Below are 12,652 nucleotides of genomic sequence, written 5' to 3' on the forward strand. Positions count from 1 at the left end.
ATACCTAGGAATTCAACTTACAAGGGATGTGAAAGACCTCTTCAAGGAGAACTACAAACCACTGCTCAAGGAAATAAAAGAGGATACAAACAAATGGAAGAACATTCCATGCTCATGGGTAGGAATAATCAATATCATGAAAATGGCCATCCTTCCCAAGGTAATTGACAGATTCAATGCCATCCCCATCAAGCTACCAATGACTTTCTTCACAGAATTGGAAAAAACTACTTTAAAGTTCATATGGAACCAAAAAAGAGCCCGCATCGCCAAGTCAATCCTAAGCCAAAAGAACAAAGCTGGAGGCATCACGCTACCTGACTTCAAACTATACTACAAGGCTACAGTAACCAAAACAGCATGGTACTGTTACCAAAACAGAGATATAGATCAATGGAACAGAACAGAGCCGTCAGAAATAATGCCACATATCTACAACCATCTGATCTTTGACAAACCTGAGAAAAACAAGAAATGGGGAAAGGATTCCCTATTTAATAAATGGTGCTGGGAAAACTGGCTAGCCATATGTAGAAAGCTGAAACTGGATCCCTTCCTTACACCTTATACAAAAATCAATTCAAGATGGATTAAAGACTTAAATGTTAGACCTAAAACCATAAAAACCCTAGAAGAAAACCTAGGCAATACCATTCAGGACATAGGCATGGGCAAGAACTTCATGTCTAAAACACCAAAAGCAATGGCAACAAAAGCCAAAATTGACAAATGGGATCTAATTAAACTAAAGAGCTTCTGCACAGCAAAGGAAACGACCATCAGAGTGATCAGGCAACCTACAAAATGGGAGAAAATTTTCGCAACCTACTCATCTGACAAAGGGCTAATATCCAGAATCTACAATGTACTCCAACAAATTTACAAGAAAAAAACAAACAACCCCATCAAAAAGTGGGCGAAGGACATGAACAGACACTTCTCAAAAGAAGACATTTATGCAGCGAAAAAACACATGAAAAAATGCTCACCATCACTGGCCATCAGAGAAATGCAAATCAAAACCACAATGAGATACCATCTCACACCAGTTAGAATGGCGATCATTAAAAAGTCAGGAAACAACAGGTGCTGGAGAGGATGTGGAGAAATAGGAACACTTTTACACTGTTGGTGGGACTGTAAACTAGTTCAACCCTTGTGGAAGTCAGTGTGGCGATTCCTCAGGGATCTAGAACTAGAAATTCCATTCGACCCAGCCATCCCATTACTGGGTATATACCCAAAGGACTATAAATCATGCTGCTATAAAGACACATGCACACGTATGTTTATTGCTGCATTATTCACAATAGCAAAGACTTGGAACCAAGCCAAATGTCCAACAATGATAGACTGGATTAAGAAAATGTGGCACATATACACCATGGAATACTATGCAGCCATAAAAAATGATGAGTTCATGTCCTTTGTAGGGACATGGATGAAATTGGAAATCATCATTCTCAGTAAACTATCGCAAGAACAAAAAACCAAACACCGCATATTCTCACTCATAGCTGGGAATTGAACAATGAGAACACATGGACACAGGAAGGGGAACATCACACTTCGGGGACTGTTGTGGGGTGGGGGGAGGGGGGAGGGATAGCATTGGGAGATATACCTAATGCTAGATGACGAGTTGGTGGGTGCAGCGCACCAGCATGGCACATGTATACATATGTAACTTACCTGCACATTGGGCACATGTACCATAAAACCTAAAGTATAATAATAATAATAATAATAATAATAATAATAATAACAATAAAATTAAAAAAAAGCAGCTGTAGACGATACAAAAACAAATGAGCATGGATCAATAAAATTTCATGTATGTGATCTGAGATTAGAATTTTATATACTTTTCATATATCATGAAACATTATTTTTATTTTTTTCAACCATTTAAAAATGTGACTATTATTCTTAGCTCATGGGCTACCAAAATGAGTCTGGATTTGCCCCGAGGGCCATAGTTTGCTGATTCCTGATATAGGCTATAGTTGTCACTATCAGAAAGCTACAAAATAGTTTACAAATTTAAATATAAAACTTAAGATTCATGATCATTGTGCTTTTGTCCATCCCTATGACTTAATTTTCTCTTTTAAAATGCTCTTTTTCTTTGTATTTTCTAGTGATCACTTTATTTATTATTTCCAGGTATAAATGAAGCAAGGAAAGCAATTGATACCTTGATAGTTTTCAGGACGGATCTCTATCATCTGAGATTAAGAATATTTTTATATCTAGGAGGAAAGTTATTCAAATGCATTTCAATGAAGGCTTTATACTGAGCATATAATGACTCATTATTTAAATTTCAAAAATTGGAAGAATGTTTTTATTAAGTATTATATGAGGAAGGGAAAATGAATTATTTAGAACACAATAGTAATTATTGTACATGTAAAAATTATAGAAACAAGTTTATTAAAGCATGTATATAGCACAGGTTAGCATACCTTAATCTGCTAAACAAGTTAACAGGACATGTAACTTCTTTTTTTTTTTTGCTGTTGTTTTACTATTAGTTGGTCATAAATCAGTATATTTCATGACTCTGATAAATAACTCTGCTTGAAGAAATAAACTTTAATGTTGTATTAATGCAATGTATTTTATTCTCTAAAATAAATGAATTTTTCTCTGTATGATTTATTTAAAACAACAGAGATACTTCTCTAGTTATAATATTTGAGTTCAGAGGCCATTGGAAGAATAATACAGATTTCAGTAGAAGGTTTATGGTATGATTGTGTAAATATATCTATAACATTTGAAACTATATTAATACAAATGATAGCAAGTAGAATGCACTTACCTTATTCAAATCAAATGGGACATAAAATCTAAACATTTTATACTAAATTACTTTTTAAATATAGATTCTTTGGACTCTATATCTCCTTTCTATTACATTAGTTTAAATAATGCTTTTAACTTGAGGTCCACAGGTCTGTGGATATAATTCAGTCTGTTCATGTGCTTGGATTGGGAAATGTTTACATCTTTATTTGAACTAACCTCTAACTGAAACTTAGTACAGTGTTTCCTTCAATTATAAATGTAAGCAACAAAACACAATAGTAGTATCATCTGTGTAATCAATAGAAATGGCATGTATTCATAAATTGTAGTCCAGTTGTTGCAGCTATATCAAAATGTCATTTATATTAATTTATACTTCAAAATTACAGTTGTAATATGTTGATAAATATTGCTATGCAAGTATACATTACTTCATTGTGTATTTTGAAATGTTTTAATAACTGTATCAATATAATGCTTCATTTTCTTTCCTTATTATATTTAAGTTTCTTTATTATTATGTTGTTGTATTCCTTTAAAACTATTATTTTGAAACGAGTTTCATAGCCTTCACTAGCCTGCAAAAGGAGTCCATGGCACAAAAAATAATGTTACGAGTTAGTACTGATCCACATTCTAAGTTAGCCCAAAATTGTGTTGTGGAATCTTACAAACCAGTAAGTAGCCCTCTGTTACAGCATATTCTCTACAATTAAAATGATATAGAGATTATTGCAATGAAGCCTCGCAGTGTTTCACTGATTTCAAACTATTCTGGGCTAACACCATTCTAAATCAATGCAGTTTACAACTATTAGAATTCAAAAGACCCACACAAATGAGTATTAACATCTGGTGTTCCTGCCTACAGAACATATTTTAGAGAAATATTTAATCTTTTCAAATATGAAAGTCCTCATCAAGTTAAAGTCTCTCCAGGCAGACAACAAATAAAATATGGAGATATTTGATGTTCCAAAGTCAGTACTTTTGCTAACATTCCACAGTTGCATCTCAGTAATCTTATTCATGAAATGAAAGGAATACCTGGGTGCAGTGGCTCATGCTTGTAATCCCAGCACTTTGGAAGGCTGAGGTGGGTGGATTGCTTAAGGTCAGGAGTTCAAGACCAGCCTGACCAACATGGTGAAATCCTGTCTCTACTGAAAATACATAAATTAGCTGGGCATGGTGACAGGCACCTGTAAATTCCAACTACTCGGGAGGCTGAGGCAAGAGAATCGCTTGAACCCAGGAGGCGGAGGTTGCAGTGAGCTGGGATTGCGCCACTGCACTCCAGCCTGGGAGACATATCGAGATTCTATCTCAAAAAAATGAAATAAATAAATAAATACACATAATGAAAGGATTGTGTTAAAGAGTCTTTCAGCTTAAGAAGTGTGTGATTCTATAATTAAAATATCCCTGTTAATAGTAGGCAGATTCCATGTTAAATCAAGAATAATCATGAATCCATAATCACTTTGGCTCCTCAAATTTGATGAGAATATCAATGCTAAACATTCATTTTAATTCAAAACTGACCTGAGAGCTGAAATTACAAGCAATAGAGAGACGTGGTTCAATTTCCAATCTTCCCATGTTTGTAGGAGACACTGCCAAGCTCATTTGAATTCTAAAATATTTATCACTTTGAGACCAGAACATTTTCTAGAAGGGTGAAAACCTCTTTCTCTATGGTACGGAAACCGTTAGTGTTCAAGAAGTCAAGAAAGCGGTACCTTTGTCAACCTGAGTCCCAGAATTAGAGATTTTGGAGCAGAATATCCAGAAAACATTTGGAAATAAATATTTGTTTTCTATAAAGTACTAAAATTTGAAAGATGGTTTGAAATTGCAGAAAAATCTAACATATTATGACTGATACACTAGGGAAATATTAATCAAACTGCATAGACTCTCATGAGATGTTGATGTTGTCGGTTTCTCCATATCTATACACATTTCAATGTAAATTCAACAAGAAAATCTTAATTAATACCTTTGAAGAGGCTCCCGGTGCAAAGGAGGCTAGGTTTTAAAATTTATTATCATATTTCTTTATATCAATAATTTAACATTTACTCTTCTAGTAGACAGAGAAAGGGCAGAAAAGTAGTGGTACATTACATTAAAAATGTTCTAACACTGCCCAGAGCACATGCAATTTAGGAAAAAGAAAGGAATCTGAGCAGTCCATGCTACACATTTATCACCTATTAATATCGTTTATTTTTCTCTAAGACTCACTCCAAATACTACCTCATTCTTGAATACTTTCCAGGCTTGAAAGCTGGGTGTAATCACTCCTATCTATATAATTATATAAAACATTATCTATGTTATTTAAAAATATCTCTTAATTGACTTTACATCAGTATTATATATGCATATCTTATGTAATAGTCTTGTAATACTGTAAGATGATTTGACTCATCTTTCTCCCTTGAACAGGACCTAATTCTCTTTCACAGTAAGTTAATTTATTTATTCAACAAATATTTTCGCTTGCCCTCTCAGTGCTCATTATACATTAAATGTCTTGTCAATATTTATATGAAAAGGCGAAGGAAAGAAAAAAAGAAATGAAGAAGGAAGATAAGATAGAAGGAAAGAAGAAGGGAACAAGAAGGAGTTTAACCATGTAAATTATTTGTCTTTGGTAAATCAGAAATATAAAATATTAACGGTTTGAAAAACAAGCAGAGATGAATATTTTTTTCCTAAAACTACTTAAATCTGTGTACTTTCAAATATACCATTAGTCTTATCTATTTCCATATTGTAACTTAGGATTTTAAGCCCCTTTGGAAGACTTAAAGTTTCATTAGCTGTTATTTAATTTGCTCTTCCTTCTACCACTCATAACTCTACCTTTTGCATTAGAAGGTGATTACTCCTGTTTTCTATGTTAGCTTTATTCCAGCGTGCTGTACTAACTACAAAAATAATCATAAAGCCTTTTTCTAAACCATTAATTCAACAGGAAGTCAACATTTTTAAATCTTGAGTGGCATCTACAAATTATTTTCCTCTGAATGAGTTCGTATAAAGATCATCAAACACTAGAATTGCAAACTGATTAAGAGCACTTTAAGCTTGCTTCCTCTAGTAGATAAACATTTGATCTTGCTTCAGAAAGGTCTGGAATATGGCTGACTTTGTGTCTTCTTTGTCATGATTCCTTCAACCCTCATTACTTAATAGACTGAAGAAAGCAGTTTGTGTCCCATAAGTTTAAACTTCTAATTATCGCTGCCATCTCCTACCTACAAGTCTTAAGAAGACTTCAAGGCAAGGGAGTTGATCTAAGTTGACACAGCTGGAAAAAAAGTCAGCCCCAGATGAATGCAAGTTACACCAAGATAAACCACAGTGTATCAGCTTGGGTTCTGGTTTGTAACAGATTAATGCAGAGGTTTTTACCCCAATTAGTAGCTAATTCATCAAAATTTCTGGGGATAAAGATCAGAGAGCTATATTTTAAATAATATCTCCAAATGTTTTTATTTGTGTTCTTACATTTATGTTGTTCCCCCTACACAGGTTGGGACCACATGTGACATTCTTCCACCTAAGATCAACTTAGACTCCAGAAGCTTATATTGCAAAAAGATAGAAGGTTGCCTAAGGCAAAGTTTTATTTTTCTGGACAGATCTCAATGCTTTATGCATTAAAATCAGGCTCTTAAGGATGCAATATAGTGATAGAGACCTAACTGATGATGATATGAGCAAGGTCTAAATAGGTTTTTTTCTCTTTCTCCCTTTGAATTATTTTAGCTGATATACTTCTGAGGCTACTTGGATTCATTTGTGACAACTGCTTAGCTCAAGACTTCCCAAAGTTTTTCAACTATAGGAATTACCTAGGGGATCCTCATTAAAAATACAAATTCCAGGACCCACACTTCCCAAGTCAGAAATTCCAAGGTAATACACACACACACACACACACACACACACACACACACACAAACACGATTATTATTAAGTCTAAACTGCTATTGAAACTTCTAAAACTAGGATAATTTTATTCTTCAAATTTAGTTTAATCATACGTTAACATACTCTCTAGATATATACTACTACCTATGTATAGATATGAATATATACTAGCTGTAGTCATTAAAAATTGGGGCCAAATATAAAAATATTCATTATGCATTGTATAAATAGGCCTACTGTACACCTTGAAAGCCTACTCTTATAAATTATGGGATGTTTGAATATTTGCACTTCTATTCAACTAGTCTCATGATAAATGTTGAAAAATATGTTGGATATAGTACCATTTTCTGGACTGATTAGGCCAAAGAATGTAATTATCATGAGGAGAGCTGCATTATTGCCCTATGTTATTATTAAAAGCAAAGAATTAGTGACTTGTATTTAGAGCTTCAAGAGCTACATCTATGTTACCAGAGGCCCTGAAAGAAACAGGAAATGAGAAGGAAATAATACAAAAATAAACATCTCCAGGAAATTTGGTATTGTGACCATATTAAGACTGGTGGAATTTTAACTCTTTAAAGTAAACACAGACTCTTTCGGAACTTCTGAATTACAAGAAAACTCCTACCTCTGCCTGGGAATGTTATATTACCTCATTTCTTGTTAAATGAACTTTATAAGTGTTTGTATCCTTTACCAACTCTGTGTGTGTGTGTGTGTGTGTATGTGTGTGTGTACACAAAACCCATAATAGTTTGGATCCAATGTGTAAAGAGCTTGAAAATTGTCATTCATATTCTTTCAACAAAAAAGAACTGGGCCAACTGAAAAGTATCTACTTTTATTGGACTTTTCAGATACCTGAAATCACAGGACAAACTACCACTCTGAAATCTGGAGAGACAAGTGAATCCAGGAAGACAAGTATGAGATGTTTACCTGTAACTGAAGCCACTGAAGCCATAAATGGTAGGAATACTTGAATAGCAATATTGACGAGTGGATTGAAGCTAAGTGTAAGTGAGAAAATCCTGGGGGCTACAGTCCAAGTGGCAGGAGTGGGAGGGTGGGATAATTCTATGCTTTCCTGAATATTCCCACCAGGAATCTCACAAGTTTGTCTCAGGAGCTGAGACATTCTGAACATCCTGGTACGGGGAAGGGGAAAATAACCATTGTGAAACACACCCAGAGCCCTCTTCATAAAAAAAGCCAACTCTCAAGAGGAAAGACTTTGCCAGAGCACAGTTCAGAAACCTTATCTCAGTTGGGGAAGGGAATTCTCCTCATTCTAGCCAGCTCCATTTTTCCTGGCTCACCCGAGGGAGAAACAAACAAACAAACAAAAAATACCTAACAGGGGACAGTCTTTAAGGAAATAGATTGGGGGAAAAAAGTGCTACCACTGAAGGAGAGACAAAGACACTTGTAAAAGTCACAGTTCTGGGATACAGACTCAGTAAAAGATGGTACTTAATCAAAATATTACAGAATGTTCTGCTCTCCCACACCATACAACCATGCTAACAAACCTCCAATAATAATAACTTAATTACAGCTAAAAAAAACCCTGCAAGACAAAGACAGCATTTTAAAAGGCATTATAGGGGACCCTCCCTAAAAAAACAAACAAACAGCAACAACAAAAAAAAACACACACACACACAAAACGAGAGAAAAAGACAAGGTCTTTGAAGGCTCTGGTACACATGGCAACAACAAACAGTAAACACAACCAAAATCCTAACCAGATTAAAATGCATCTTTACACTAAAGGTATATTTACCTCAGTTTGTATTGTTGCCAGAAAATGGATCTTCTCATAGACCCCAAGAGTGGGTTCTTAGATCTCACATGGGAAAGGATTCAGGACAAGTCACTGAGTATAGTAACATTAAAACATTTATTAGAAACTACTGTATTACAGAGTAGAACATCCTCAGAAAGCAAGAGGAGGAACTCATCTATCTTAAACATAATGCCTCATTATGTAGGATATTAAGGCTGAGAATAGTGTACTTTATTATAAAATCTTGTCATCAGCTTGTGAGAGACTACTAGTATTGTTATTTTCCTGAGTAATATCAATTTCAGCAAGAATTTATGAGTATACTATCATCTTTAAAGCAAAACTTATTCTTTAAGAATGCCTTTGTTCTTAAAATATTGAGACATTTTCATAAGTTTTGGGTCCTTAGTTAGTTAGCATCATTTACTCATTCCTTCAACCATAATCATCTTACCTCTAACTTCCTAGGAATCTAACCCACCAGGTTGGGCTTTATCCAGCCTTTATTCAAGATGGAGTCACTCTTGTTAGGACACCTCTGACATTATTACTCAATACATGTCCAGGCTGCAATAAGAAATTAAGATGCATGTCAAAAGCATAGAAACTGTAAACACCTAATTGGTTCTTCTTGCTCACTGCCCGATAGAGCCGATTTATCAAGACAAAGGAATTGCAATAGAGAAAGAGTTTAATACACGTAGATCTGGCTGAGAGACTAGACTTTTATTAGTCAAATAATCCTCCCTCAAAACTTGGAGGCAAGGGTTTTAAAAGATAATTTGGCAGGCAGCAAGCTAGGGTATGCGTGCTGCTGTTTGGTTGGTAATTCAATCATAGGGTTGTGGAAAACAGTCCTTGTGCACTGAATGGGCTTCAGAGTGAGATCCACAGAGGAGTTGCTGGTCTGGGTGGGGCCGTCTAATCATCAGAAATGCAAGACCTGGAAACACATCTTAAAAGGCCTATATTACGTTTTACAATAATGTTGTTATTTACAGGAGTAACTGGGGAAGTTTCAAATCTTGTGACCTTCTGAATAATGGTAGTAATTGTTTAACTACTAACTCAGGTCCCTGTCATCTTCCTAACCAGGTTTTACAGAATCAGTTTAGTTTTAGAGAAGAGCTATTATCATTTAAAATATAAACTAAATTTCTCCCAAAGTTAGCTTGGCCCATGCCCAGGAATGACCAAGGGTAGTTTGGACATTAAAGGCAAGATGAAGTTGATTAGATCAGATCTACTTCACTGTTGTAATTTTCTTGCTGTTATGATTTTTGCAAAGATCTTTTTAAAATTAGAATCATGGTAATAAAAATAAAAATACGTTGATAGCTTCATCTGTAGACTGAACATGGCTGTGAAAAGAATTAGTGAGCTTGAATATAAGCAAATAGAAAGCTATCAAATTAAGTACAAAAGAAATAAAGTGGAACAACTAAGGACTGTAAGACGATACCAAAATATGTAACTGGAATGAGAGAAGGAAAAGAGAGAACTTAGCAGAAGAGTTATTTGAAAAATTAATGACTGATAACTTTCCAAAATCCATGATAATCACTAAATCACAGATTCATGAAACTCAGAGAGTGCTAAGCAGAATAAACTGCAAAAACAAACATATGGAAATGCTCTTGGCATAGCATGTTAAAACTGAAAAAAATCAAAGACAACCAGAAAATTATAAAGGAAGCATGATTAAAAAAACAAAAACAAAACAAAATTCTTATCTATAAAAGAACAAGTACAAGAATTGCAATGATTTCTCATCAGAAACCAGGCAACATAAAGAGAGTGCATTAAAATTCTTAACATATTAAAAGAAAAAAATCCACCAACCTAGAATCCTACAGCCCATGAAATTATCCTTCAAAACAGAAGTAAAGATTACCTCAGACAAAATTGTGGGAATTTGTTGCCAGCAGATTTGTTTCCTTCAAATTTTTACCAGCAGCAAATCTTTATGGGTCTGCAGCAACCTTAATTCTTGCCTCCTCAGAAGAAATAATTCTATTGAGAGGCGTAAGGCGGAAGGAGAGACCAAGATAAGTTTTAAAGCAGGAGTTAAAGTTCATTAAAAAGCTTTAGATCAGGAAGGAAAGGAAGGAAAAAAAGTACACTTGCAAGAGGGCCAAGTGGGCAACTTGAAAGACACATGCGCAGTTTGACATTTGATGTAGGGTTTATTTTCTGGCATACTTCTTGGGTCTTGTATCCCTTCTGCCTTGATTCTTCCCTTGGGATGGGCTGTCTGCATGCACAGTGGCCTGCCAGCAGTTGGGAGGGGAGTATACACGGTGTTTTTACTGGAGTTGTATGCATGCTTTTCTGTATACCAGCAATTAACAATTTGATTTTGAAATTAAAAACATAATACCATTTACAATACTCTGCCCCAAAATGAAATACTTAAATGTAAATATATTAAAATATGTATAGGATCTATATGTAGAAAACTACAAAACTCTGATAAAAAGTCTAAATAAATGGAGAAATATTATTTGATCATGGATTGAAAGACTCAGTATTATGGTGCATTTTTTTAAACATAACATTTAGATTAAATGAAATTTCCACCAAAATATTAGCAAGCAATTTTGTAGATATCAGTAAACATATCCTAAAGTTTATATAGAAAGGCAAAAGATCCAAAAATACTTAATATTAATATAATATAAAGGAACAAAGTTGGAAGGTGGATACTACCTAACTTCAAGACTCACTATCAAATCACAATAATCAAGACGGTGTGGTATAAGTGAAAGAATAGATGAATAAATCAACATAACAGAATAGGGAGCCCAGAAATAGACCTACACAAATACAGCCAACTGATCTTGTCAAAGAGGTAAGACAATTCAATGGAGAAAGGATAGCGTTTTTAATAAATGGTGCTGGAATAATTGGACATTCACATGCAAAAAAGTACACAAACACAAACCTTATACTTTAAACAAAGAATTAACCTTAAATGGATTATTGTAAGAGGAAACACTATGAAATTGTAAAAGATAACATAGGAGAAAAAAGCTAACTTACTTTGGGTTTGGTAACCAATATATTTTGACACATCAAAAGTACAATTCATGATATAAAATATTATAAATTGAATTTTACTAAAGCTAAGTTGTTTTCTCTGTGAAATACAATTTTAAAAGAATGAATAGATAAGCTACAAACCAAGGAAAAATATCTAGAAATCACATATCTGATAAAGGACTTGTATCAAAAATATATTTTTAAAACTCTTAAAATTGGCCAATACGAAAACAAACAAATCATTTAAAGAATGAGCAAAAGATCCTAACAGACACCTCATGAAAGAAGATGTGCAGATGGAAATAAACTATTTTTAAAAATGACTCAGCATTTTTTGACATTAGGGAAATAAAAATTAAAACAACAAAGGATACCACTATATACCTATTAGAACGGCTAAAATAAAAAAACTTATAATACTCATTCCTGGTGATAATGTAGAATGAGAGAAATGCTCATTCATTGCTGGTGAAAATGCAAAACAGTAAATATACTTTGGGGAAAAAATGGCAGTTTCTTACAAAGTTAAGCATTGTCTTACCTTATAATTTAGCAATAACAGTCTTATTTATGCAACCAACTATTTTTTACCCTTATGCCCACACAAAACTATACAGCAGTTTATAGCAGCTTTGTTTATAATTGTCAAAAACAGAGAGCATGTCTGTCTATAAGCTATCTTCTTGTGGCATATGGGTTAATAATTCTGAAACCACAGTACATGTATATTGGAATTGAAAAATTAAGTAAATGTATGGCAAATCATGGGACTCAAATTTCTAATCATTAAAGAGAGAGGTTATAGATAATCAAATGGAGAAGACTAGAATGACACATGTGACAATGAATTAGAGTGGGAGAGATCAGTATGAACTCCTGGTTTAGCCTGATATGACACAGATGTATACATATATAAATATTTTTTGCTTTGGGAGGCTGAGGCAGGCAGATCACGAGGTCAGGAGATCAAGACCATCCTGGCTAACACGGTGAAACAACATTTCTACTAAAAATATAAAAATTAGCCGGGCGTGGTGGCATGCTCCTGTACTC

Source organism: Pongo pygmaeus, chromosome X, assembly GCF_028885625.2.
Source record: "Pongo pygmaeus isolate AG05252 chromosome X, NHGRI_mPonPyg2-v2.0_pri, whole genome shotgun sequence".
Taxonomy (NCBI): domain Eukaryota; kingdom Metazoa; phylum Chordata; class Mammalia; order Primates; family Hominidae; genus Pongo; species Pongo pygmaeus.